The sequence below is a fragment of the Coturnix japonica genome, chromosome 4, assembly GCF_054131305.1.
Source record: "Coturnix japonica strain WE chromosome 4, WE-NBRP24, whole genome shotgun sequence".
Taxonomy (NCBI): domain Eukaryota; kingdom Metazoa; phylum Chordata; class Aves; order Galliformes; family Phasianidae; genus Coturnix; species Coturnix japonica.
Window position 1 is genome coordinate 44,780,970 of NC_140666.1, and position 27,944 is coordinate 44,808,913.

General features: G+C 35.2%; 1 protein-coding gene across 20 annotated transcripts in view; it reads right to left on the reverse strand.

Annotated features, from left to right (window-relative positions):
* Positions 1-27,944, reverse strand: part of TENM3 (teneurin transmembrane protein 3) — a 770,347-nt gene that overhangs the window by 686,056 nt on the left and 56,347 nt on the right. The gene's annotated exons all lie outside the window — the stretch shown is intronic.

Consider the following 27,944-nt stretch of genomic DNA (forward strand, 5'->3'; position numbering starts at 1 on the left):
AATAGCTCCCCTTGCACAATTACTGATTGCTCAGAGAGCTACAGGAAAGACTAGCTCCTGATCTCTTGTTGTTCTAACTCACAAGAACTGTGCTAGTTCTTTTTACACACAGCTCCACCGTCCTCGTAACTCATGGTTCTAGGGCAGAACATGCAGCACAAGCAGTCATAACCATTCTCTTCTCAAACTATTTGAGAAATGAAAGAAAAAGCAGGATTGCTGAAGAACTTAAGGTGAAAGAACAAGTGAGATTACTGGGTCAGTCTCTCAGTCTGCTAACAAGGCCATCAAGAGCCTCTCCCCAGAAGACAAATGAATGCCACAGTCAATCTCAGTTTGGTCTTTATGTATACACAACATGGAATAATAAACCTCATGTGATCGTTCTCCTCCCTGTTCTCCAGAAAAATCAACTGTATGATGAAAACAGGAGATAATTCATGTTGATTTGAGATAATTTTCTTGGGACAAGAACAGTTACAATTGTACAATTATAAAGTTGATGGATAAACAGAGGTTATGTAATAGAAATAAGGTTAATGATAAATGGCCACCAATGTTGAGGCTCACTGTAAAGACAGATGCTCACCGATGTTGAGACTCGCCATAAAACTCTACACAGAAGCAATCTTCTGAAAGAGATCCTGCCCTAGTGGTGGTCAGCCCTTACATGAGATCTAGAAGAGGCGGAGCCAAGATCCACCCCTTCTAGTAGCGCAGCTGAAGTACCTTCACCTGTGCTCCCACAGCTGACTCATCCCTTGCCTCAGATGGTTAATCAGAGGGTAAGGCTATGATCAACAGTTTTCCATACAGGACATAAAACTGATGGCTCACTAAAAATGTGTGTATTAGCTATCACGTGATATTTGATGGGTACCAGGGACAAGAAACATACACCAGAGCAGCAAGGAAGAAAGCTATTACATCTCCACTGCTCCACAGTTGTTTACTGCTTGGCAGAAATTGGGTAAACTTAGTGCAAAGGCTCTGAGATCAGTGCATACTGTCCAACAGCTGCCATGGAGCTGCTATGTTTCATAAGTTGCTCCAGTGGTTGTATTGCAAGGCAAAAAGGTAACAGCAGATGTAGAGAATAGCACAGACATAATGAATAATGCTAAACAAGAGGGAAAAATGAGAAGAAGGCAATACACATTGTTCCTGGTAACTCATTTTTTCTAACCTTGCAAATCTCCAGTAGATCGAGAGATCTTATGTGCTGGAAAAATACAGCAATTGCTTACTATGTTTGAGTATTTTGTAAACGAAAATATTTTTTTTCTGTGCATAAAATGGATGTTTACACACATTTTCTGTCACATGTCTGTACAGTTATGAAGATAAATATGCTTTTTATAGTTAGACATTTCATCTTCAAGGTGACATATTGAATATATAGTCATATATATTATTTCAAGTTTTATCTCCTTAAGAAAACTTTCCATGAAAAAATATATATATATATATCTCTATTTATTTATTTTTTAAACACTTGATCAATATTTTACTAACACATGCAGTTACTTTCACGACAGTCAATGTGGTTTTACCTGAATTCTGGCAGGGTAGGCAAGTGCATTCATTACTGCCTTTTTCTGTTATCTTTTTCAAAGACAGAAATTAATTCATCTGTAGGGCTACATGCTCTTTTTAAAAAATAGTTCTGATCTTTATATAGTAATGTAATTCAAATTAGTACCTAATTCTCTAAAGTCCATAATTTAGGACAGCGCAGAATCTACTGCAGCAACTAATTAAACACTTACTGTAAGGTTAAGTTTTTCATTAAATCAATAGGCCCCTAGTGTCAGTTACAAAGCCCTAATTACTATGCTGTAAATTTAGATTGAATTTGAATTAAGGACTGATTTCAATCTAACCACAGCATGTAAATATTGTAAATTACCAGAATTACAGTTCAATGAAATTGAATGGATTTCACTTTAGATAAACAATATGCAAATGAGGCAAAAAAAGCCACAAACTGCAGAAATTTCACAAACATCTGCACGAGAGTCTGGTATGTGCAGTACACAGTATAATGCTTCGGGAAAGCAAATGTCACAACTTCGGAATGCTGCCATGATTTACTCTAAAATGTTTTAAATATTTCATTATCTGTTCCAAAAATGAATAAATTTAATCTCTCCCAAGTGATCAAATAAAATGATGGCTAATGTGCCCACTTACTGTGTTGCTTTAGTTTGATGACTGCATTGTTGTGCTAAAGCACAGTATGAAATCAGGTTAGCAGGTTATAACTTGCAGGGGAAAAAATAATAATAATAAAAAAAATAAAAATAAAAAAAAACAGAGCTAGAAAACACAAAACAACCTGTTTTCAAGGCATGAATTGTGTGCTTTGAAGATCCAATAAAAAAAAAAGTAAAAATTACAGACAATAGCACTCTGATCAAACAAGTGCAAAACTGAAAATAATTGGAAGTTGGTGGACTTTCATTCAGCTTCAAAAAAGCAGTGCATCCACAGGATATTAATAAAATTGGGCAATATTCTAGGTTACATAGAAAAGGGAAAAGACAGAAAATGCCTGTGTTGATATTCACACTTACAGTTATGACAAGCTTTTTACTCATCCAATTACATTATTTTAACATACAGCACCAAAGACAAAGTTTGTATCCTTAACATATCCTTTCACAGTTAATCAAAACAACTTCTATTTTTTTTTTTTTACATTTTGTTCCTTATCAGTTCAGCTATCCCAGAAAGGAAATCAGACAGCAGATTAAAAGAAGTTGAGTTATAAATAACAAATATTATATACTTCATATTGCCATGAAGGCACTGAAATGAGACGGACCACAGATTTATCTTATTTTTTTTTTTCCTTTTCTTTTGCTTTATAAGTGAGGAATGTAAAATGAACGCTAGCAAAGACTGATAAAAAAATCCATTATTCTCATATTTACAAGAAATAAAATTATGATTCTTTACTATGGTTATGGATTTACTTCCTTTTTCAGAACACGTTTTATGAGGTCTTCTATCTGCTCATGGCTCACAAAGTTAAAGACTGCTAGTGCAGTTTGCAAGCACATGCTGAGTGTCTGATAATGTATAAGCTGACAGTACCACACTTTCTAAAACTTGTATCTCCTGTGAATGTTAAAATTATATCTCCAACTCCACAGAACTGTTTTAATGACTTCATGTCACCAAGAGAGGTAGTAATACTTCAGCTCAGCTTCAACAGCTGAGCATGGTAGGCAAAGGTAGTAAGTAATTCACTACATTTGCCCTGTGTAGACATTTCATATTAGGAAAATAAACCATTCTCAGAGTGTGCTCATCTTAACCAGCCTAGTGGAATGTTATATTACTGACTAAAGTGAATGATTTTTCACTGAAGTGTGGAGATTTGCACAAGTGGGATCCATGGGCCAAGCTGCAAAAAACCACTAAGTAGATAAGAAAAAATTATGCATGACACTTTCTAAATTAGAAAATGTGGTATGTTTATATTACTTATGGCCTGTACAGTCTGTTGCTAAATGTAGGAAATGGGTAGAACGGAGATGGAATTACTTTGTAATTGTCCGTCAAGCATCACAAGGGGAGCCCTTTTTGTAACAGCCCTCCACCTTCGTGTTGAATGCTTAATTTAGGTGGGAGAAGATATTCACAGTTGAGATTCTTCTCTGGGTCCCTGGCTGTAAAGTATGCCATGCTTAATCCTTGTGTCTGGGATAACTATTTTCACAGGACTTTGCTTGACAAATACTAATGACTGATGAAATAAATGATTACCTGTACAGAGTGACAGAAGTGATAGATGGAAAACCTGGTTTTACTCATTTTCAGTTCTGGAATTGTTAAGGTGAAAGTGCTGGTAGGAAGTTATGAAATTGCAGAAAATTCTAAGGCATTTTCTAAGGTTGTTTGTTGAGAAAATCTGATTCATGTAATTTGTTTTCCATGAAAAATGTATATTTAAACAGGGTGATCTTCAGAATGAGTAGCTAACAGCTAATGCTATGAGCTTTGTACGTTATGCTAATAACGTACGTTAATCACAGCTAATGCTATGTACGTTAACAACCTATCAGAGCTTTTTCCTGTAAAGGAAACTTTTTAAAAGCAGTCTTCTGGGGAAACTGAAGACTCCTTTTAGACAGTAAGTTTTCGCTGGAGTTTGGATTCTAATTTTACATGGTTTAAAATTTCATGGCAGTTCAAGAGCAGCTCATTCACAAGTCTCAGCCTCTTGAAAACCTGTTCTGCCAGTCTGCATGGAGAAAAATTTATGATTTTATCTTGGCTTAAGGAACAGCAAAATTAATTTGAAAATGTTATTTTTGTTATTCTCCCTAAAGTCACAGATGATAGGAAGCCCGTTGTTCACATCGGTAATGGAAGGCTGGCTTTTCTGCACACAAATTTTGGCTCACGTTTGTCCAAGTGATATGGAGAACATACAGCAAGTTTCGCAAGCAGTGGTTTGGGCTTCTACATGCACAGTCATCAGGTCACACAGAGCATGGGCAAACATTTGCTCTCCTAAAATTATGTCCACGATAGCAATGTAACTGCTTAATGGGGTGTCTGATGTTTGACTTGCCATCATATTCTGGTAGGAGTACACATGATGCACAAGTATCAAATAGTAGAATTAGTACTGTATAGTGCAAATCCAAAAAAAAAAAAAAAATTGTGAACTGAAAGCATTCCACCATGAGATGATAGAGAACAGTAAGTAAAGCCTTCACTTTTACAAGATGAAAACCTGACCCTGTTTCTAATTGTACATCATACTAACTCTGTTAGTCTCTTGCAGAAAGTGTTTGGGGGGTACAGAACTGGACACTACTCCAGCTCCAGCCTTACAAGAAATGAATACAGATGAACAATCACTCCATTTAACCTGCTGGTTATGCTTCTGCTAATGCTAGTACATAGTAAACCTTCTTTGCTGCAAGGATAAAAAAACAAACCTGTTATCTGAGAAGTTGTGATTAATGGCCATTTATTTAGTTGTGGAAAAAATGGACAGGTGACAACAGTAAAGACTGAGGCTTGTTTCATTTAACATGCACATGATTTTAGTTAGCAGTAAAAATCAATCCCATATTTTTTTTTTAGAGTAGAAGTCCAGTTTTTTTTTAGTATTCAGTAATGGAATACAGAAATATCTACTGCTAACAGCTAGACCATTATTTTTACCATTACAAAGTGAACTGATTACATTTTATGAAAACAAATAAACAACAAAAAAAGACTAGCTCAAAATTAGAATCTTCCATGAAGAGAAAGCATATAAAGAAATCAACAATCATTACTGAAAATACTGAAAGACAGCACGTTCATAATGGCTTTGGAAAGCTATTTAATAGTAGTGCTGCTTTAAAAAAAGAAAAGCAAGCAAGCACCCAGCAGTCTGAGACAAAGGTAGCAAAAGAAACACTATTTTCTGTAATGCGTTTTATAGTAACTATGAATTTGAATTATAATATACTTTAGGATAGACATTAATTGAGACTACAGCCAACTGATGCTCTTTTCTGTCAGCTTTGGGTTATCTACACATTTTAAGATTTAACTTCACTACATGCAAAATCTAGAAAAGAGAAGTGTGCATAAAAATATACAGGGCATTACTTATTTATATGTAAAACCTTTATTCTATTTTGTTATTTTAGATTAAATCTTGTTTCAATTCTATTCTCTCAGGGAAGCACTAACAGTTTGAGCTCAGCGTGAAAGCCATCAAACACTTGAGCTGAAATTTAGATTGGGCAATTTTGCCTGGTGAAGTAGAAAAGGACATGTGGAATGGCAAAGAACAGAATGGCTTATGGAAAGGCAGATGTTTTAATAACTTGTTGTCTAGTGGGAGCCTGAAATACCTAAATTTAAACACTGCAATACAGTAAAGGGTGTTGGTGCTGGGGAGGGTGTATTCCTTTAACCCAAGGATCTGTGTTGATGTACATATGTAATATGTGAAGATTTTAACACAAAATTTAATGTACAATTGAAATCAGAATAAATTGAAATGTGTTAAAAGAAATTAATGCAGAATGCAAATTTTGGGTCAGGTCTGTGTTGCAAAATAGAGCAAGTCAGAGCCCAGTCAGTTTTCTATCCAGAGTTCTGATATGGGCTTGTGCCTTCATGTGAGTGGGCCGATTAGGTATTTGAGATTTCTCACCTTCTAAGATCTCTTTGTTTCAACATATCAATCTCATGTTAATTCACTCTGGGTTTTAAATTATCCTTAAGCACACTGTTGGAAATACGCAATAAATTTATTTAGGAAACTGTCCAAAGAGAACCTACAAACCTCCTAGGTTAATTTCTCTACAGAGCAGAAAGAAATCTCAGAATGCCTGGAAATTGAGAGTTAACTCTAATTTGCTCTAGCTGCATAATTTACAATCTGGCAGAATTAAGATGACAAGGAAAGGAAAATTTTATGAATAAGCCTTCCCATATGTTCATGAACAACTGGGTGCTATCATAGAACAATGAAGGCCTTGTCACTTGACTTCTGGAGACATGATACCACTAGTTACGTTTTGTTTGGGGACACAAAACTCCTAATTGATGTCACCTTTCACATTTGCCATCTGAGATTCTGCATATCTGATTTCTACCAATGTGACATGTTTTATTATGGATAAAACACATAAAAAATAAAATGAAAGCAATTTAAAAGTATACCTTATGGTAAAGGTATTTTTTACAGTTTAGCAGATACACATACATATTAAATAAACAAACAAATGAAAATGCTCCTATAGAAGTGGGAACAAGTGAAACTGGGAGTAATATTTCATGAAAATGAGTGACCTTTAAATCGTTAGAATGATTTTAGTCTGACTGAACTATACTCAGTTTTGTAATAGTATTGACTCAACATCAATTAGAGGATGGAGGCAACAAAAATCTGCATAAATGACACTTGAATAGTCTTGCTAATTTTTATATCCACACACTTTCAGTGACATTTTAAATTTTCTTTTAGGGAGTAGATTCTCTGTGTTAGAAGGGCCTGTTGGTTGAAGAAGTAATGAAAACTGTGTACACGTAGTGTGATATGGTGACACAGAGATATTGCTTCTGGATGCCCTTAAGCTAGATACTACTGAAGGCTAAAGTAAAGAATTAGGAAGATATATATATAAATATATATATATATATATTTTTTTTCAACATTCCTATTTAGGTCTCTTGAACTGAGCAGACAGAGGTGGTATGTCAGGCAAGGCAGGCTTCAAATCTGGCCATTCATGTTCTTAAAATACTGTATGTAATAGAAGGCAAATGTTAGAGCTTACACAGAAATCAAACTTGAAGGGCAAAAATGTGACACTGGGCTGGAACATAGCAAAATGCGAAACCCACACAAGCAGAGAACAAGTGCCAGAAGAAACTCAAGATGGGGTCATTCACATCTTACATAATCTGAGTCAATCCTAGATCATTAATCTTGCTCTAGAAGTAAGGAATTAGCATAAATCATGTATCAAATCCAGGCTCTTCCCATGCCTTTGTTCAAGAGCATAGAGCAAACATGATTCTTAAAGGTGCTTTAAAATTTTTCTGTAAAATCTTTCTGTAAACAGATCAATCACTTTGTGTTCCATTGTTGACAACAGAAAAAGCAGCCCAGAATCTTTGCTTGCTGCCGAGCAGGAAATGAGCTGCTGCTGAAAAAGAAAAAATCTGTACCTCAGAGCTTCATTCCTTTTTAAACCAGCTTTGGTTGAACGAGATCTGGATGGCAAGATTCCTTTAAACCTTTGTTTTAAGAAAAGCATACAGCATTGTTAATCAATTCATAACAATCTGAAGGAAGGTATTTTGCAGCAAGCATAATTAAAAGCAGCTTAGTTAAGCCAGCTCTGAAATAGTTAGGACTGCATTTGGGACCTGCTTGAATAACATCTGCCCCACTTATCCTCGATTTCAATTGAATATTCGCAGTGCAAGTGTTGCCTATATCATCAATGTCAAAAACTAAAAAGTCTTATCTTCAACTTTCATTCCAGTGCTTCAAAAGAGCTTTGAATTTGCATCTTACTCTAGGGAAGATGTAGTTTAAAAACATTTTTGCCCAGCTCGCTCCATTAATTTCTGAAGAAAATGCACCTACTGCTGTGAATATGACAGTTCTCAACCTTGGTGTTTTTACAGGATGTCCCTCCCTAGGGAACGACCAACACCATTCTGACTTACCCTGCTGGAACTGCACCTCCTGCTGGGTAATCAGCTGCCGCAGCGCTAAGGGAGAGACCTCAGTATGATTAACTGAATGCCCCTTGTGAATGCTAAGGAAAAAGAGAGCAGCAAGTTTTCTAGGGGGAGAAAGTGCTCTCAGTAATCACCTTTTTTTTCAAGTCGAGCAGCTAATTTATAGTTGCATAGAGTTGCTCAATTACCAGCAGCATTTAGTATTTTGTATACCTCAGTGAGCTTTAACTTAAAATAATATTCATCACAACTATCAAATTTATTTTTCTCCCAATGATTTCTGTGAGTTAAGAAAAAAAATTCATTTTGTAATGATTATCTGACTCAGGTAAAGCTGGTTTGCTATTACTCTAGGCCAAAGCCACTGACAAGGGCACAAAAAGGATTATTTTTCAGCAGTTTTCAGCCCAGGAAAATCAGAAGATAATGACATCTATGATGCAGAATGATCCTGACCTAAAGCTCTCCTCATTGTTAATGTTTCTCACATATCAAACATGCTTCAGTGGTGAAAAATATGCTACAGCCATCTTCCAAGCATCAAGAAAAATTTTTTTTCTTAACTCAGACTTCATGTATTTAGTCAATGGATAGCATTCCCAATCAAGTCCCCGAGCCTTCTCCTTTCCCAACCTGCACTACCGCATGGATACTTAAATATCTCTGTATTCCCACTAAAACAAAATAATTAACCTCAAAGGCCAAACATGAAAGATGTCAAAGAAAATTAGAGCTACCCTGCCAAACAGCAAAAGAAGCAAAAGTTCACTGCCATTTACAACTGTTCAGATTAAAAGTAGATTCTTCTCATTATCAACAGAAAAGCATGTGGACTTTCAAATTTAATCTGCAGTTGAATTTATTGTTGGAATTTATATACCATGACATTTTAAGTGAATCATTTTTGGTTTAAGAGATTTTCAGTCATTAGTTAAAAGAAAAACTCATTTTCATTTTAGAGGTGTTAATCAATCATTTAGATACCTTTTGCATTCTATCCATCTTATACTTAAATACATAATTTAGTCATAGAATATCAGCACTGTGTAGCAGGGACATTCTCCATCCTGTCACTGGATTTCTTTCAGCCAAAAGCTGTATAATTTTAAATTTTCACATGGTTTTTGAATGTGCTATACTATGGTGACTGTCATCAAATCCATCTGACATTCAGTGAGGAACTGAACTTTGAGGTGCCTGAGCTACTGAAGCTTCTGCTTTGAATGTGGAGAAAATGAGGTACATAGCAATGAAGAAAAATATACAAGGTATTCTGAAATTCAGCTAGGACCAGAAAGCACTCTTTCATAACTCCTCCAGAACACTCTAACAAAGATATAATGTTTATAAACAGAACTTTTTTGCGTCACAACATTTCAGAATTACCTCCTTAAATGTAGTTATTGTAAACAAGGCTCAAGATCTCACTACAGAAGCTTAACTAAAAGAGCACCTCCCCTACTAGCAGGTTATTTGTGCAAGAAGAAATTAGTTTTGAAAATGCTGTGAATTGCTGTTACAACTTTTCTTCCTTGACTAGCCAAAACTATCCCTTTATGAGTATACTTCCGCTCACACAGTGAATCTATATGCCAATGTGCTAAGACTTTTAAAATCATCATCTGTCAGGCTGTGATGTAGAGCTGATGGCTGCAGTTCTAATGATAAAGAGATTTAAGTTGTAATGGAGGCTTTTCAAGATCTATTACAACATCACTTCTAGAAGAAACAATGACATTCTGTAGGAAGATTACTTTAAAGAGTTGTTGAGCATTTTATTTCTTCAAGTATTAAGGAATCCATTCACCCAGTTTTTATTTACTGTATTACTATTTGCACAGCACTCCAGCAGGATAGTCAGACGCTGGTCAACAATAGTATTATAAATAATAAGAAAAAATAAAGGATTCTACCAAAAATTTTATGATAACTGATGCTACAGATATAGTTCTTAGAATAAGAACTACAGAAATACCCTCTAAGATGTGCAAAACAGGTTACCACAATTGAAACTAATTGAGTAATATCCAAGAAGTCATCCAATGAAAAGATTTCCACCAGACTAAGACAGGTGTGTTATAAATAAACAACATACAACTTCAATGGATTTGTAAAGTGCTGCTTTGTTTATAATATACCAGATTTTCTACAGTGGGTGGCAAAGAGTTACTGAAGGTCATATATGTTTGATGTGACTGAGCTCAGTCCAGAAAGTTAACCTGAGTTTCAGTTATGCAGAAGAATGTGTCCCTTGCAGTGTATTTTTACTGCGCGATCGGTAAAACATGGCTTCTTTCCACCCTGTTGTTTTCCATGTGCTATGAAGATACCATTTTATCCTTCAAAAATTTTGTTTGCAGTCTTTCTTTACCACACTCCACAATATACACAAAAATACTTGATGATAGGTTGCAACTGTCTGTAGCCTGACATAATGATGAACGCTACCCTGTTCTTTCCTTGAACTCTGCCATCCATACAACTGTCTCGCTTTGGCCAGTATGCCTCATTCATTCCTTCAGCTATCTCAGATGTTCAGTTCTCTGTAACTTCTTCAGTATTCAGTCTAATATGCTTCAGGTAATGTAGACATTGAGTAGATACAGAAAGAAGGCAGAGATGGGGATATGACATACCTTTTCCTAGTTCCTGTACAGCTGATTAACCCAATAGATAGAACAGAGTCAGACTCTGATGCTTTGGTGACCCTCCTGGAGCTCAACAACCCCACACACCTTGATACATAACAATCCAGCTTGACTTAAAAAAGCTTTTTGTTTTATCCTGTACTGTTCATACATGAAAATTTGATAAAGAGAAGGTCAGAGTAATGTCTGCTAGTTATTACATGTAAGGGCTTACAGAGGAGTACCACATACACCATGGTGTAGATTTACTGGACTGTGATACTGAAAACTAACTTCTTTTCTAAAAGTATTGCTAAGCCTCATCTTCTGACAGCAGGCTGCATTATAAACTGTTATGTTAATAACTACTATATGAATTATTAAAACAATAACATGAAGTCTAACTGATGCTGCTTGGAAGTGGATATTGGACTAGGGCCATATACACTGTAGTTTTCATTTCCGAACTAGGTAGAAACCAAAGCAGATAGGCTTTATTTTGTTACTGTTAAACTGAGCACATTTCCTAAAAGCAGTCATTAATTCACTCCTCATGTCTTGTTGGTTTACCTTTCCCAAACCTAAAAGATGTCTTCCATTTCTCTTTCTATCTTCCTGTCTCACCCTCCCCTTGCATTATTGTGTGTTTGATGTTTCTTATCTGTCCAATCCAAATTCTTAAATCTTTTCTATCTGGAAACTTCCTCACACAAAATGATCTCAGTCAATGAAAATTATGTTACTAAGACCTGATTCATCATTCTGCCCCAGTCGCAATTCCTTATTTCTGGTGACCACTATAAATTCTCTACTGGTTTTTAATTTTTTCTCTTATTTATGTCTATACAAGCTTTATCATCTGGTGTTCAGTTGGGTTTCACCACTCAGATATAAATTTCCACTGAACTTCCTATACGAGACATCCTCACAGAAACAGTACACAAAGTTACTGTTGTGCAGTAAATAAAATTGCTGTTCAGAACTCATTCACTACAGTGTTCATGGAAAACTACTGGAAGATAATGGGCAAACAGGTAACTGGTCATGCACTTTTTAAACAGTAAAATTTAAGACAGTAATTTCACTAGCTTGTGATTTCAGTCAAAACATCCTCTGCCAGATGTATTTTAGCATTAGTTTAAGCTTTCTGCTGTATGGACTACTCTCACTCTGATTTTGGATAAGTCGTACCAGCGATAAATCTTGCAACTTGCAGAGATCACTAAACACTGCTGCATTACACAAATTAACAATATATGCATGATAGGCAAGTTGAGGAAAAGATGTTAAGACAGATGCCAGCTGCATAATCAAGGAGCAATTATTAATGCTTGGAGACAATAATTGTATTTGTAGACATGAGTAAATAACAATTATTTCACAATGGTTATTATAATGTGTCAATAAAAATAAATAAATAAATAAATAAATAAATAAAAGGAAATAAAATTGAGCTTCCTACCAAAAGGGTAAGTGGAAGTACTGACAACCTGGCAGAACAGTAAAATAAATGCATTTCTTATTAATAGATAAACTTACTCCCCCACCAAATGAGTATATCCTAAAAGAAATTCATGTTACTTACATTGTTGCCTTAATAAACCTGAAAATAAATAAATAAATAAATGCATAAAAAGTCATCTATTTGACAACTTCTTTCAATGGAATGTCCAAAAATATCTGGGTCCTACAAATCATGATGGAAATTAAATGATCACTTTCTCTTCCTGCTAGATCTAGAAACATAACAGAAGCTGCCAGTTGTCAGTCATGTCAGGGTCAGCCAAAAGCCAGCTGACCTACTCTGAGATCTCCATTAATTTTTAAAAAGTGTTTACTGATTGCCATAAAATGGATTTTAAAAAGCATCAGTGAGCAGCTGAGGATAAACACTGGCAATTAAAGTTTTGGACAGAGATGAAAATATTCCAATAAGGTAGGAAATAGTGGCCTCTGCGGTCTTGTATGATTTATATCATTTGGCCATTAACATGCTTATTCATCTGTGAAGATGGTGGATTGTGTGCCATAAATTAGAAATATGTTTAGTATTTACATGTACTCCTTTATAAACAGTTTTTATCCTCATAGCAACTACTGGATGGTACTGCAGTTCTGGTGTGTTTTTGTTGTTTATCTGTCTTATTATTGCTCCTTGATTAAACTGTTTAGGCTGTCAAGCAAGATTGTGAATACTGGTTGGTACTGAACATCAACTACTCTCTGCCCTTCTAATTATTGATGGTGTGCACAGTAGGTTTCTTCCTTCGGTCTTGATAATGTAGATGTTTTTAAGATCTTCTGTGCGATGACATTTGATGACATAATTCCCACACATTCACAAACTCTGTACTGCCCTCCATACAGCACACTAAAGGCTAAGCAATAAGAACTGTGTGAATATACAGAGGTGTCAATGTGCTTCAGTTATCTGAAAATGTCTTCAGTTTGAGTAAAAATGTTTGAGATGACTGAAACAATGACCAAGAGCAAACAAAATATGAACAAACGTAACTAAATCATCAAAGGGTAAAAATAGTAAGGCAAAATGCAGAAAACATTCTGTAGTACAAAAAATTGGAAAGATTTCTAACGTGCTGTGGAGTAAAGGACTACAAAAAAAAACAACAAAACTTGGCCTACAACAGCATATCAGAAGCATTAATAGACAATTAGCTAGTTATATAATTACACTTTTATCTTTTGCAGTCTGTAAAAGATAAGGAGAAAATTCAAAAGCATATATTTCGCATCACATTTTTTTTAATAAATTGAGAAATGGAAAGAAGTCCAATAAGGTACAAGAAATGGTGTAGATGGTGCCCCACATCAGGCAGGATCTTTTACGGCTTAAACTGATTTTAATGCCCAGTTGGAAATAAGCTTTGATGTTTAAGAAAAGTTCATGGGTTGACTAAGAACTGTCTAAGAAAATGACTAGTGAATGCCAGATCCATGCAAGCATTTCTACCCTTAGAGTGGCTCAAATGACACGTGAACTTCTCAGCTAACTCTGATGTAAAATACCTAACAAAGTTGCAGAAGAAGGAAAAGGTATTTTCTTCAATGTGGGGAGTGAAAAGCAAAACATCAAAGATATCTCCAAAGTAGGATGTTGTTGCTAAATATCAGGCCATCTGATTTTAACAGTTTCAAAGAGTATAATTTTAACAATTAACTGCATAAAAAACGAAAGCTCAAAAGTCCAGATCTGTTCAAGTAATACATTTGACAATAAAGCAACTTGTAAAAATTACAGACTTGTTTGGAGCATCTGTTTATGAAGCAGATGTAAATGATTTCAAGAAGGAAATAAAAAATTTCCAGTGTGACACTTTAAGCAAAACCATAAGTACATTATGAGAGCCTTAAAAAATAATGATATGCAGAGAATACAAATACTAAAATTAAAATGTCACTGTCTTATTGTAATACTTTCTGTTCTAAGTTTCTAAATAAATAGCAAATGCTTTAGTGGAAAAAAAAAAAAAAAGCAAATATAAAAATGTGGGCTGCTAATCTCTTCAATTATAGATAATATTAGCAATTTTATTGCTGTTTTATTGCTTCTCTCTGTACTTTATAGCTTCATGAACTTTTCCAGTACTTCTGGAAAATGCAATAAAACTGCTGCTTACTCGTGCTCCGCTCACAAGGAAAATGCTTATTGTGAAATCAGACTGTTAGGATACAGAACACACGTTGTCAGTAAACTTCTGAACTCTCTCAACTTAGATAATAATGATTCAGTTTCCATATATTCTGTCAGATTATCATTTGTTACCACTAGACCTGTATTTTTTGTATTTGAAAATCAAATTTATGCATGCTTTGTTATCTCTCATTGATTATTTTTTTTAATGTTCAAATTTGATATATGAACTGTAGAGTTCTATGGTTTTCTTTTCTTTCTTTTTTGAAAAAAAAATCTCAGAAATAAAATAATGAATAGATGAGAAAAAGACATAAGTAATTTTACCCTTGTTGGTCAGTCTCTTCATGTGTGGACCTAATGTTCTGAAGAGATCTTTACTTAGGTGGTGAAAATGTGTTAACATGTAAATATTTTGTTTCCTTCAGGTTATATCAGTGAAAAAAATTAAGTTATGTTTGGTACTGGCAGTCACCACTATCTGTCACATTACTGTAAACTATTACATTGGAAACGGACTAGGAAAATACATCAAAATCAGCATCCTAAGAAAAATGCAGTTATGTCTCAGATGGGATTTTGCTAAAATACACTCTTATGTGGTACACCATGCTTTTGTGTATCTGGCTTTTTTACCAAATGCTAAGCCAACATGAATATTATTTATAAATTCACACGGCAGGTAAAGGATAAGGAAGAAAATGTACATTGGCTGCTGAAAATCCACAAGAAAAGGGTAGGCATATGGTAGCAAAGTAGTATGCGGCTTCACAAGGAGTATTTCAGACAGAAGAAATCACTTATGCTAGGAGGTTAAGGACGTGACTATACTTATGTTAGAACTGTGGAAACATTAAATATGAATGAAATGCAGAAATAGCTTAAGGAAAGGTAGTAACAGGCTAGAAACAAAGGATGCGACAGGAAAGAGCTCTGGGAACAAATAACAAGTAACTGAAGACACCAAGAGAGCAGCATCTAGTATTTGTAAATAAGCTTTACGAAAATAGGAAACAAATGGTCACTGGACTGGAATTAGTGAGGGACAAAAACATTACAGAGGAGTCTGGAGAAAGTTTAAGGAGTTCTAAAACAAAAATACTGGTGCCAGCTACTCTCTAGATTATTAATTTCAGAGAACTAAGACCAGAGACAAATACCAGAGAGCAGAAAGGACTGAGTCAAAGCAAATGGAAAGGGGAAGAAAAAAGACTGAAAACATTCCATTATACAAAAATTAACCATTGAGAAACTTCTCTGTGGCAAAGAAAGCATTTAGATATCTCCAAAAGAAGTATGCAGTTACAAATGATTAATTCTTTTTTAATTTATTATTATTATTATTTTTAATCACATGGGAGTTAAGAGGACAATATTATTGACAAGAATTGTTCTGCATTCTGCTGGATTGTTCAAAGACAGAAGCAATCTGCGTGCTGAAAGAAATGGGGTAAAAATTCCAGAGGATAAAAATTATGGGCCATGTCTTGTACTTAATTCAAGACTGAAAAGGTGATATTGAACCACCAGCTGGAAGTCCCAGTTTGGTCTGCTGAGGGATCAGCAGCATCAGGGCATTTCTTTTCTATATTGGCCCCCTGCTGGTGAGTACACCAATGGGAAGAATGTGCTACAAAAGCCATTCTGATGACGTCCCTTCTACCGAATGAGCAAAAAGTCTATAATGGTCAAATCTGAAATGCCACTGTTTTTAAAGGACCAGAACTACAAACTGTATAGCAAACACAAGGACAGTTTTCAATTTAGCTCACCGTACATTGTGGAGTGCTTTTATAAGCATTAGACCACTTCCTAGGTAGAAAGTTATACATCTACTGTCATTTTTTTCTGCAAGGTGGAAATTTTTGCTTTCAACATCCTATATATAGGTCTTGTTTTACATTTTAGGGCAGTTTCTATCATAGACTATCTTAAAATGTGTAATACTGTATTTAATCTCAACCGCAATGAAACCAGAAAGCCAAATAAAATGCATAAAATAAGTAATTGAAAAGGACTTGTTTTTTCTAATGTAAAACAAGCTGAGTGAGTTTAAATAGTCTAAATAGTCATTACAGTCTGACTGTGATGTGTTCTTTCCTCTGCAGCATTTCTTGTATTATTATAATGGTTTCTAGAGCAATAAATTACAGACACAGAACCAACTGCTGAAAAGTGTAGGCGGCTCACACAGCATGATGCAAATCACACTGTTGGATGCTGCTTCTTTGTAACAACAATTCCATTAAAGAACACGTGATTCTGCCCACCATAACACAGTTTCACTACACAGCGCAGAGCAATGGAACAAAGACGTTTCCATCACTGAGGCCCTAATTCTGCAAACAGTTATTTTTTGGCTTGAACTCTCTGTGCACATGTAGTCGTCTAGTAACTACACACATATATAAAGTTAGCAACTACAAGATCAAATTCTATTACCAAAAAGCTTGACCATCTGACAGCTGTGCAGATAATGCTAAGTAGCAGGTTTTCTCCTTTCTAGAGAAGTCGCTTGATGAAGTAAAACAAACAAACAAAAAAAAAACCAAAAACAAAAACAGAACAACAAACAGTAACCTGTTATTTTCTAAACCCAGTTTCACTAAGTTATGAGAAAGGACTGATTCCACAGCTACTCTGACTATTCCAGCAACCCAGATATTCAAATCTGTTAAGCAACCCTTTGCTGAGTAAATTTAAATATCAGTAAAGATATCTTACTTTTTAACACCATTTAATATAAATGTGCTTATAAAAAAGGATTCTGAATTTTTTTTTTCTTCTACCCAATGTTAGTAGGATTTATATGACATAGAATTAGAGATGTGACAGAAACGAATGATGAATGCTGTGTAAAATTTGGCAGCTACATACTAATTTTGATAAAAAGCCAAACTGACTTCACAGGTTCATCTGGAAAAGATTTCTTGTTGAGAACATATGGCTTGCAACTGTCCATAAAACTTTTATTTTGCACCACAGAAGATGGTATTTATAACATGCATCGTGTGTACATTTAAATAGGAGAGCCAGATGTAACAGCCTGCATCTCACAATGTGGGAGAAGTCAGGAATCCTGGGGATCAGGAGTTAGATAAATGGAAGTGGGATATTTACTTACCCATGCTCAGATGGTATTCAATACCCAATGGCATCTAGAATAGGTAGCTTTGGGAGGAGAATTTTGGAAAATGATATTCATGCTTCTTTGTTCTTTTCTTTCTGGTTGGCTGTCAGAATTTTTATGATTTTAAAACAGTAATTATGCTTCTATTCACCACCAAAGTGTATTATCACATTTTCATTAGCAGCTCTGCAGCAGAAATCTTCAACACTCACAAACAGCTTCCCAGGAAAGGGAAAGCGGGAGAGAGAAGGCAAAGCATGGCAAGGGAAAAAGAAAGTGGTATATAAAAAGAGAATTAAGAAAGTAGATATTCTGAGAAGATCACTGCCTCAGCCTTCCACATGTATTTTCAGTCAGTCAGCAGACTCTTCAGTCCCTCTGTTTATTGTTTTTTTGTTTGGTTGTTTTTTTTTGTTTGTTTGTTTGTTTTCATTTTTTTTAAATTGCTAATTATATCAAGAGTAACTCCCTCTTACGTTGTCGTAATTAATCTTTTCACAACTGGGACATTTTGTGTGTGTGGTAACACATTAGAGACATAAATTCCTCATTGCAGTGTTTGGTGCATCTTCATTTTGCTCCTGCTTATAGAAATGGCATTGTACCATCAGTCTGCTAAAACTGGGAAGAATGAAAATGTCAGGATTATTTTCTGTGTCATACTGATCACAGGTTGTGGAGTATTAGATTTTTCATGCTTAACATTGGGCTTAGTCATCAATTATCATCTTTCTTTAAAGACTTCTATCTTTTTCCTTGTGTTAATATAATCTAAAATACTAAGAAGAAAAAAAAGAAAAAGAAAAAGAAAAAGAAAAAGAAAAAGAAAAAGAAAAAGAAAAAGAAAAAGAAAAAGAAAAAGAAAAAGAAAAAGAAAAAGAAAAAAAGAAAAAGAAAAAGAAAAAGAAAAAGAAAAAGAAAAAGAAAAAGAAAAAGAAAAAGAAAAAGAAAAAGAAAAAGAAAAAGAAAAAAAGAAAAAGAAAAAGAAAAAGAAAAAGAAAAAGAAAAAGAAAAAGAAAAAGGAAAAGAAAAAGAAAAAGAAAAAGAAAGAGAAAAAGAAAAAAGTAAAGGTTATAAGTAAAAGACATGAAAAATCTTCATCTGCGGCCAAGGAATTTACATATGATTAAATGAAATATAGATCCATGCATTCCCACAGCACTGATCCTGCTGTGAATTTCTTAATATAATTTCTCACAGGTTGCAGAGTATTCACTTTAAGCTGGATGCTTACAGGTTTCACAGGTCAGCATATCATCCATGAATCAGAAGGTTATAAGGAATCTTTCTGGTAGTCTTCTCCAGACTCAAAGAAAGCCACAAAAATATTTTAAAATTTTCAGCTAGATCATGACTTATCCAGGGTTAGGGGGGTGGCGATAGGGACAAGGAGGCATTTCCATTGCAGTGTAGGCAGTGCACACACTTTGTCCCACACTAGGATACCTGCCCAGACTCCTGCAAATCACTGCTGCTTACAGCAAGGCACTGTCTGCTGACAAAGGAAGGGACCATTTCTCTGTGTCACTTGTTTTGGTCACAGAGTCATAACCCAAAAATGAAGACACAGGAGGAACAATTATTACAATAATTATTTGTTATAAAATGAAAATTCTAAAATAATTACTGCCAAAAGCACTGTAGACAGAACTGTGACAAACACGGGAAATGCTTATATTTGCCCAAATATATAGATTCTGTTATTAATAGGGATACTAAAAGATAAAGCACTGTTCTCTCTCTGTCATCCAACTTCCAGTAATAACTCCAATTTTTAAGGGAAATACAACTGAAGGAATATTCTTTCAGTTTCTAATGTTACTGTCCTTGGTAAACATACAATTCAAATAAATCTTAATGTCTGGGATGATAATGCAGTAGTTACCAGCATTGCAGAAAGAGACAAAGTAAAAGAAATAATTCAAGAAGGGGCAAGGAATCTACAAAATTGCTATGAGAGGGTATTACGAAGACAGGAGGTGAGACGTTGATTTCCAGATGGAAATGCACAAGGAAATATTTGAGAGTGCTCAGCACTGACGTACAACAATTTAGAAATGGATTAAGTCACCAAGACCATATGGGCAGAAAATAACATGAGTTCAGTACGCCAACATAAATGTAGTAGGGTGAGGAAAGAAACAGAAGGAATAAGAACTACTGAAAATAACTATGACAGCAAGGTTTACAAAGCAGGATAAAAACAGAAGTTCATCATCATGGCAATCAAGACAGAAAGCTTTCAAAATCCCTACAGAGGGTTCAGCTGCACTCCACAAGACCTCAGAAAATACCCAGCAGCAGACACAGTTCTTACTACAAGTGATGGAAAATCACATTTTTCTTTAAACAATAAGCATTACACAACAAAATAGCTAGGAGGGACTTCAAAGGCTGAAAGTTAAATACTATGATAATTAATATTTAGGCATCTAGTATGCAGTGTGGAATTCTGTCTGTGATAATTCAAGGCTTCTCATGAAGGACGCTGGAAATTTGGTGCTTCAAAACAAGGCACAAGGCAAATCAAACACATCTCTTCAGATACTGATTTCCAGGGGACACTCAGAAACACCCTTTCACATTTCCATTCCTTTGTTTGACTTCTGGAAAAGTGGTGTGCAAAGCTAAAAATGTTGACGTATTCAGACCATGCTGTAAAACCTAACTTACAAGTAAAAATTATGTATTATGTGTTGGTAGAGGAAGCTGCCTGGGTTTTTAATCCACACAGTGGCAACAAGTGGCCCAAAATCTTGCTTTATTTGGTGTCTCCCATGCATATCAATTAACAGTTCACTGTTAACAAAAGTGTGAAAACACACAAAGCATAAGATAATTTCAGGTGACAGATTTCTCGCTTCAGGGCTGTGCATGAAAAATTTAACAATTCTTAGGTAAGCATTTATCCTAAGAAGCACTTTTCTCTGTAAAGTTTATGCTTGGATGGGAATTTTAGGTCCACACCATACATGCATTTTATAACATTTATCATTTTACACTGTTTTAAAACGTTCACCATCCTTATTTGCACAAAATCTTTGCTAAAAGTACAATCTTTTTGTTACTTAGGTCATTAAAACATAACTTTTGTGTGACTTCATGCAAAGATGTAACGAACATACCATAGCTACGCTGCTGTGGTAGAAAAGGGGCACATTTTAATTTTTCTGTGAGTTTCTCCTTAGTGAGATTCTTTGCCAATTAAGACAGCTTTTTTAATTATTATTAGAGATCATGTAAATTTCATCAAAAACTTCTTTTAATATGACTTTTCTTATGCCTGCTTGCTTTAAGCACCTTGTAAAATGTTCTGTGTTTTAAATTATTTCTCGTGTGTTAAGTATTTCCTTTGCTAACTTCAAAACCAAGTTGTTAATGTGAAACATTCTAATCCTTGAAGCAGATAAAAACATCATATGCAGTTAGGAAGAATAAACATGTATTCATTTTCCTCCTTATATTAGCAACAGTTCTTACACCTATTTATTCCAGATCTAAAAACACCAAATGACAGGTTTTACAGGGGGCAGCTGTTCTCTTCAGTTCCTGATATACAATCACAAAATGGAAATAGAAGGCCAATCCCCTCACCTTATATTTGTAAGGGCATACATAGCCCATTGGATGGGTAACTTCTGTGAAGGAAACCTTATGTTTACAAATTCCTTCACTGATTAAAGAGGGCATATGCTTTGCACGCTTCTTTCTGCCTTTTCCTTATCTGAGAAGGGACCTTCCTTATGTCTGCTTAATTTCCCTAAAAGCTTTTGACACTGGTTTTGTTGAAAGCCTTGTGGAAATTCACAGACGCACTACCAACCAGACCAAGCATATTCAATCAGAAGACATTTATCCACATACTTGGATTATCATTGTTGTTTTTGCTGTGTTTTGGTTTTTTGTTGTTGTTGTTGTTGTGTTTTTGTTTTTAATTTGCATTTAATTGCACACACACAAAAATTAGATGTGTCTGGAAAAAGAGATCACTCAGCAAAAAACTAACCATGTTTTGGAGGGGTGATGTATAAAACCTCTGCCTTATGCTTACAGACATCCCGTTTCATGAAAAAAAAGTATTGTTTAGATTATCAGCTTCTAATAGAGGTGTGAATGTAAGAATATACTAATACTCTTCTAAAAGTGAATATAAATAGCTTTTAAAGTAATGTTAATGTCAACACAGCTCAGGAAATCTCATCATTTTAGTTAGGGAAGAATAAGCTTTTAGTATGCAAATTAGTCAGAAAAAACGTTGTGAAGAAATGCATCAGGTTAGAGATGTAAATGAGGTCTAAAATGTCTCATTAGGTTTTGAATTGCCCTTTTGTTGCAATTTTTTTTTTCTTTTTGTTTTCTAAGCATTATAAATCTTGTGGGCTTTGGGGGTAATTTTCTTGCTTGAATAAGCCAACAAGGGTTTTCCCCAGTAATAAATTGGTAAATGCTTCTCCAAACTCCACATGAAAATATATACCGAGTCGAGTACTAGTACAGACAGTTTAATTTACAGAAAATTTCTTTTCTTATCTAATAATTTCAACAGTATTCCTAATGACTCGAGCAAATTCCATAATAGGTTAGGTTTGATTAATTTTTTATATTTACATTTAAATCTCCTATCTGAAATTTAATGCGGAAAAACACATACGCAATTAACTCTAATGAAAAAGAGACATCTGTGAGACTATAAAACCACTTTGGTCACTATTTTTGAACATAAACCCTAATAATGTTGGTTAAATATATCACTTCCAGTTCTCCCACATAACGTGAACCACCAAACATCATCCTCTTCTGCGTTAATTTTCCCCCAGATAAAAGTGTTTCAGTGCAAAGATGTATTTTTAGTGTCAATACACTCTGGTGTTCCACAAATCCTTACAACATTCGTTTCCATTTCAAAGATTTCTACAGGCTATGCCATTTAAATGCTACCTGAAGTATTTACTATTTATTTACTCCTTATTACTGCAAATAACTATGTTTTGGACAGCTATGGCAAATTAACTTGCTTCCACAAAACAAAGTGTAAAAACCCGCAAAACCACACAAACAATCCTACAAACCAACAAAGAAAGCCACAGGAGGAAAATGTATGTTTCAGGGTTCCACAAAAGAGAGTAGCTTACGTTACCTAACTATAATGCAGTAATTAATGCATTTATATTTGGGGACTGTTAAGCCACAGCCTGAGCCACTGATTGATCACCTGAGGCAAGGACTGGGTCAGCCCTAGGAGCACAGGTGAAGGCAATTCAGCTGTGCAACCAGAAGTGGTGGAGCCTGGCTGTATCTCTCCTGGATCCCATTTAAGGGCTGACTGCCACTAGGCAAGGATCTCTGGTTGGAGATTTCTCCCTTGTAGAGTTTTCCCCATACAAGCTTCAGTCCTCGGAAATCTTGTCAGACTTTTTGACTAACAATTTCTTTACAAGGGCAAAAGATTATCTGTATTACTGCAACTTGCATAACCTGAGCTTAAGGCATACCATCTAAAACAAATAAAAGAAGAATATTTTTTTCCTGTGATGAAAGCTATATAAGCAATTACACCACTGCTGTGCAGAACTGTTTCAATGGTAAAAGTTACTAGTAGCACTGTATATAGTCAATACATACACTTGCACTTTCAACTCACATGTACATACATATATACACATATAAATCATATATATACAGTTTTAAATTTATTGTTCCAAGTATTTAACCACATCTCTTGTCTCCTTAAATAAAATTGCTCTATATTGTGATCAGCTCTGACGTTTAAACCAAGGAATAATGTTGCTTAAGTATTGGACCTTTCTGTAGTGAACAGGCTGGATTTCCATGTTACTTTTTTTATTTTTAAATGTCGAGGTAGTATTTTGCTTTTCAGCAAAAAGAAACTTACCGAACTTGTGAAATCTTTGTGAAATCTTTGCCAGGTGATCACAGTATAGTAGGTTTCTAAAAAGCATGTGTACTTCCAACTCAACAATATTAAGAATGTTTGATTGACTTCCAAATAGTAAAATCCTCTGATGGTGTAAGAAACTGCAGCTTATTGACTGAAATTTGCCGCGTCACCTTTAGTAACTCTGTCTAGAGGGCCTGTGGCTGCTGTTTGGATATAATGGAATATGACATTTCAAGAATATAAATAAATCCTTTAATGGTCCTGGAGTTGTTAATGTGGAAACAATCAATACATATTCTTCTTAGCTAAGAGAGAAGGCATAATAAGATTATGTCCCTACAGCCTCTAGGATTTATGTCTCTTCCTAATCACACTGCAGTACAGGGATATAAAAATAATCTTTGAAATCTCATCAGGTACATTTTTAAAATATTTCCTTGAAAATTTTAGCAAACCTATTAAAAGCAAATTGGCAAAAAAAGATTTGGATGAATCAAACTTCTCACCAGGGCAGGCTTTGGGTCTGAAGGCTTGACAGTTAGCAGCAGTTATGTAAAAAAGTACTTTTACATCAGGTTATTAGAGAGTGGAAGAAGACCACAGGACAATCGGACTGTGTGGCTTATTGAGGAAGTTGTTGCAAGATGGGACACCTCCACTGGAAACATGGGAGAGTTATCCAGTGCGTCTTGGAGCAGAAACCTACCAGTAGCTCTGTATTTTGCCATTTCATATGTAGAAAGTGATATTTGAGAAGCCTATTGTTGAAGTTGTGTTATTAAAAATATGGGTAATGCCCTGAAAAACTGGAAAATATATAGGTGTAATTTCCATGGTTCCTGACCACAATGGTATTTTACTTCATATAAATTTATAATTATTCTTCTGAGGTATTCAGTATAGTCTGTCTTCCAAAGTCTGAGACCTTTCTGTTTCCTTTGCTAAATTAATCACTCCTGTTCAAACTGCCAAATGTATCCAGTTTTCTTACATTTTTTAACAGGTTATTCGTGTTATCTCACAAAAATAATTTTGAACATCAACTGCATGGCAAGTGGCAGCTCTTCATGCAGTCAAATATGGAATGGTTCCCTCTTGCCTTCTCCCATATTTCCCAACATACAGTGTATACAAGCATTAAATGCATATTCCTATTATTATCCAGAAAAAAAACAATGCCCACTCCTCAAAGAAAAACACTCAACTGCCCTTAAAGTTTGCATACCTCAAAAACAGAAACAGGACAGAAGAGATCAGGATGTGATGAGATCACATGCTTTGTGCATAAAGGTTAGTGATGACAGAAACAAACCGAATTCTGGGGTTAGTGATAAAATACTCTCATATGTATATTCCTACCATTAGACTTTGTGCTTCCTTTGCTTTCACCAAAGCCCCACAACAGGAAATCTCAGGCAGTGATGGACACTTCCTTCTTCCATATATATTTTGCATGAACAAAAACACACTAAGCACTCGTTCTATATCAGAGGAAAACTTTACGACTACTGTATTTTTTTTACCTATGTCTACAGTTATTAGACTATAGATAGACAGATAGATAGATTTCGATCTATCTTTCTATAGATACACTAATTAATTCAAAGCTCACTCTACAAATCTCCAAGAAATGAATCACACTAATCAGAGTGAATGAAGTGTGGATGCTCAGATTTGGATACTAAGAAGCAGAGATACATATGAAGGATCCTTCAGATTGATATATTAATTATACTGAACACTTCGTTATGTCTGGTGTTTCTGTATTGCTACAGAAGCATTTGAAATTGTTCACAACAATCACACTTCATTGATACTGTCAACGTCTGCCACATTCAGTCATGTTTTTAACTTGTCACAAGAAATCAACTTACAGGAAATCATAGACTTGCATGTTTATTAGAATTGCTGGCTCACTGGTTTTTGACTATTTTTTATGCCCTCACTCCTGAGTCACCAAGTGGAAGAGAGCATACCTCTCTCACTCAGAAATTCATCTTACCTTATTCTTTTAACTGTACTGAATAGTAGAGATTTTTTCATTACTCACATCTGCATGTCTCAAATAATTACTTACAAATTCAGCTCTTAAGCATATTGATAGCGTTCATCATTGTATGTCAAAGGCCTGGAGTTTTAAAATGTTTTGTAAGCAACAATAAAATCTTGGAAAATACAATTGGCTCATTTTCCTTATTAAAAAAAATGCAATTATTGTAATGCACGTTGAGAATATAGATATGAATCAGTATTTCCATTTACAGTGATTATTTTTGATGTTGATGAACGTGCTAAAGTCATCAAAGAGATATCCTTCCAGTATCAAAACATACTGTCATGAGGTTTTATACACTTTATATTAGCATTCTTACTTGAATTTAACAGCTACATAAAAATATTTTGCTCTTTGGAAAGCACAAATACCAAATACAGACACCATAGATTCCACATAAACTAAGTCAGCATTTGACTCCTGTCCTGATTCTTCCATACGGATTACATTCACCTAAATTGCTATATTCAATGTACTGAAAAGCAAATGTCTACAACAGACAGTAGATCAGACTCAACAGAACAACCAGTTTTCTCCAATTATAGATTTTAAGAAATGTGTATCACTTGTAATACCCTGAGGAAACACTTGTCCTAATGACTTATGTTAAGCCAGCCTAAAATTCTGTCTCCTTTTAAAAAAATAGTCTTAGAATACACACCAGGATCACTAAGCAGATCTTTATTAGATGCCCAGTGCAAACGATCAAGTGTCTTTTGAGATAAGCACTTCAGTCAAAATAGCTGATTTCATTCAGTGTGTGCTATTTAGGAGGTTACAGAAGGCAGGCAAATTCTCAGAGATAGCAACTGGAAGAAGTAGGTGGCCAGATAGGAGGTAATTGCAGTTAAGGATTATGGTAAACAAGAGTTAATTTGACAATATACAGGTCATTCGGCATGAGTTTTCTTGATCTGCACTCTGTGGATTTTAGTCTTTGAACTGCTAACATCAATTATTGTAACAGAAAACACTCGTCCAAAAGGTATCAGCTAAGAGGAATGAAAAGCAGTGAATTTTGCCTAACAAGGATGTTCTTTAAAAATATGAGAGAAACTCTATTTGAAAAAAAAAAAAAAAAAAGAAAAAAAGAAAAAAAAAACGAAACAACAACAACAACAACAAAACCACAAAAAACAACACCCCACTACCTGAATGCATTAAGGAGTGAGAAGCTACAAGCAGTGGGATTTATTCCCACTTGTCTTCTCCTCTGCTTTTGTCTCAGTAGCGGAACATTACCGATGCTCCACAGACCAGTAGGAGTCCTAAATTCTGCTACCATTTTGCCCCTCACAACACGACAAAAATGCTACCTGAACCACATCCCTAACATCTCACAGAAGGTCAAGGATATTCATACCAAAAAGCTTTCTTAGAGGGCCTAGTTTGATGTTGTCTAATGTACCAGCTCAAAACAGCGAGTTCGAAACAAGATATCAAACTGATCACTAAGTCAGTGGAAGGCCCTTGCAAAGGAGAAGCACAGTCTCCTAGGAAAAGAGTTTGACTGTTGCATTTGTAAGCACCCCTTGCTGGCTACAGACAGTCAAGAACTTGTCACTAGCTGTAAATTCAGCAAGCTTTTACTGACACCATTGCCAGCCAGGGAAAAAAAAGATACTGATGGCCATTCTCAATGGATCAGATGATTTAAAAATATTTATAAAAATAAATAATACGATGAGCTTTCTGATGTACATAAAGTGCCAAGGGTTTCAACAGGGAAAGCAGTTTCAGGGCACATTGCTGCTGTTTCTTTTCCTAACATTTTGACAGCCTCTTCGAAACCTGGTCATCAAACTGGCAATAGGCTTCGCCACAAATATCAGCATCCAAAGTCACAACAGAAGTAGTAACACTGTGGAATACATTTCTCTGTAATGAGATTCTGGTCTTGTTAAGAGCGAAAACTACTTGGCAAACCAAGGTGTTCAGGTAGAATTCAGAAATTCTGAGTCAAGACAGCTACTTTTAGAAAACATGCCTCTTTCCCTACTTCAGAGAGAGCAAGCAGCTCCAGCTCTTCTACTGTGCATCTTGAACTGCTGCTGTCCTCCCTGAGCAGGCAGGGGAAATTATTAAATCATTAGCATTTAAGTTTAAAAGAAAAACCTCATTTACAATACCATTCCTAAATCATACAAAACAACAAAACACTGAGCCCCTACCTCTTTTACATAGCCCATACTTTTCACTTCATTGAATGAAAATTACATGGCTGGAAGAAAGTCCCTACCAGACCTCAGAGAAATTCAGAAATTCAGGGTAACAGAGGTAGTGAAAGATTCTGAACAATGACTCATTCCATACTGACCATCAGGCTGAAAACCAAAATGAATTTGCTCGGCAGTTTGACGTGA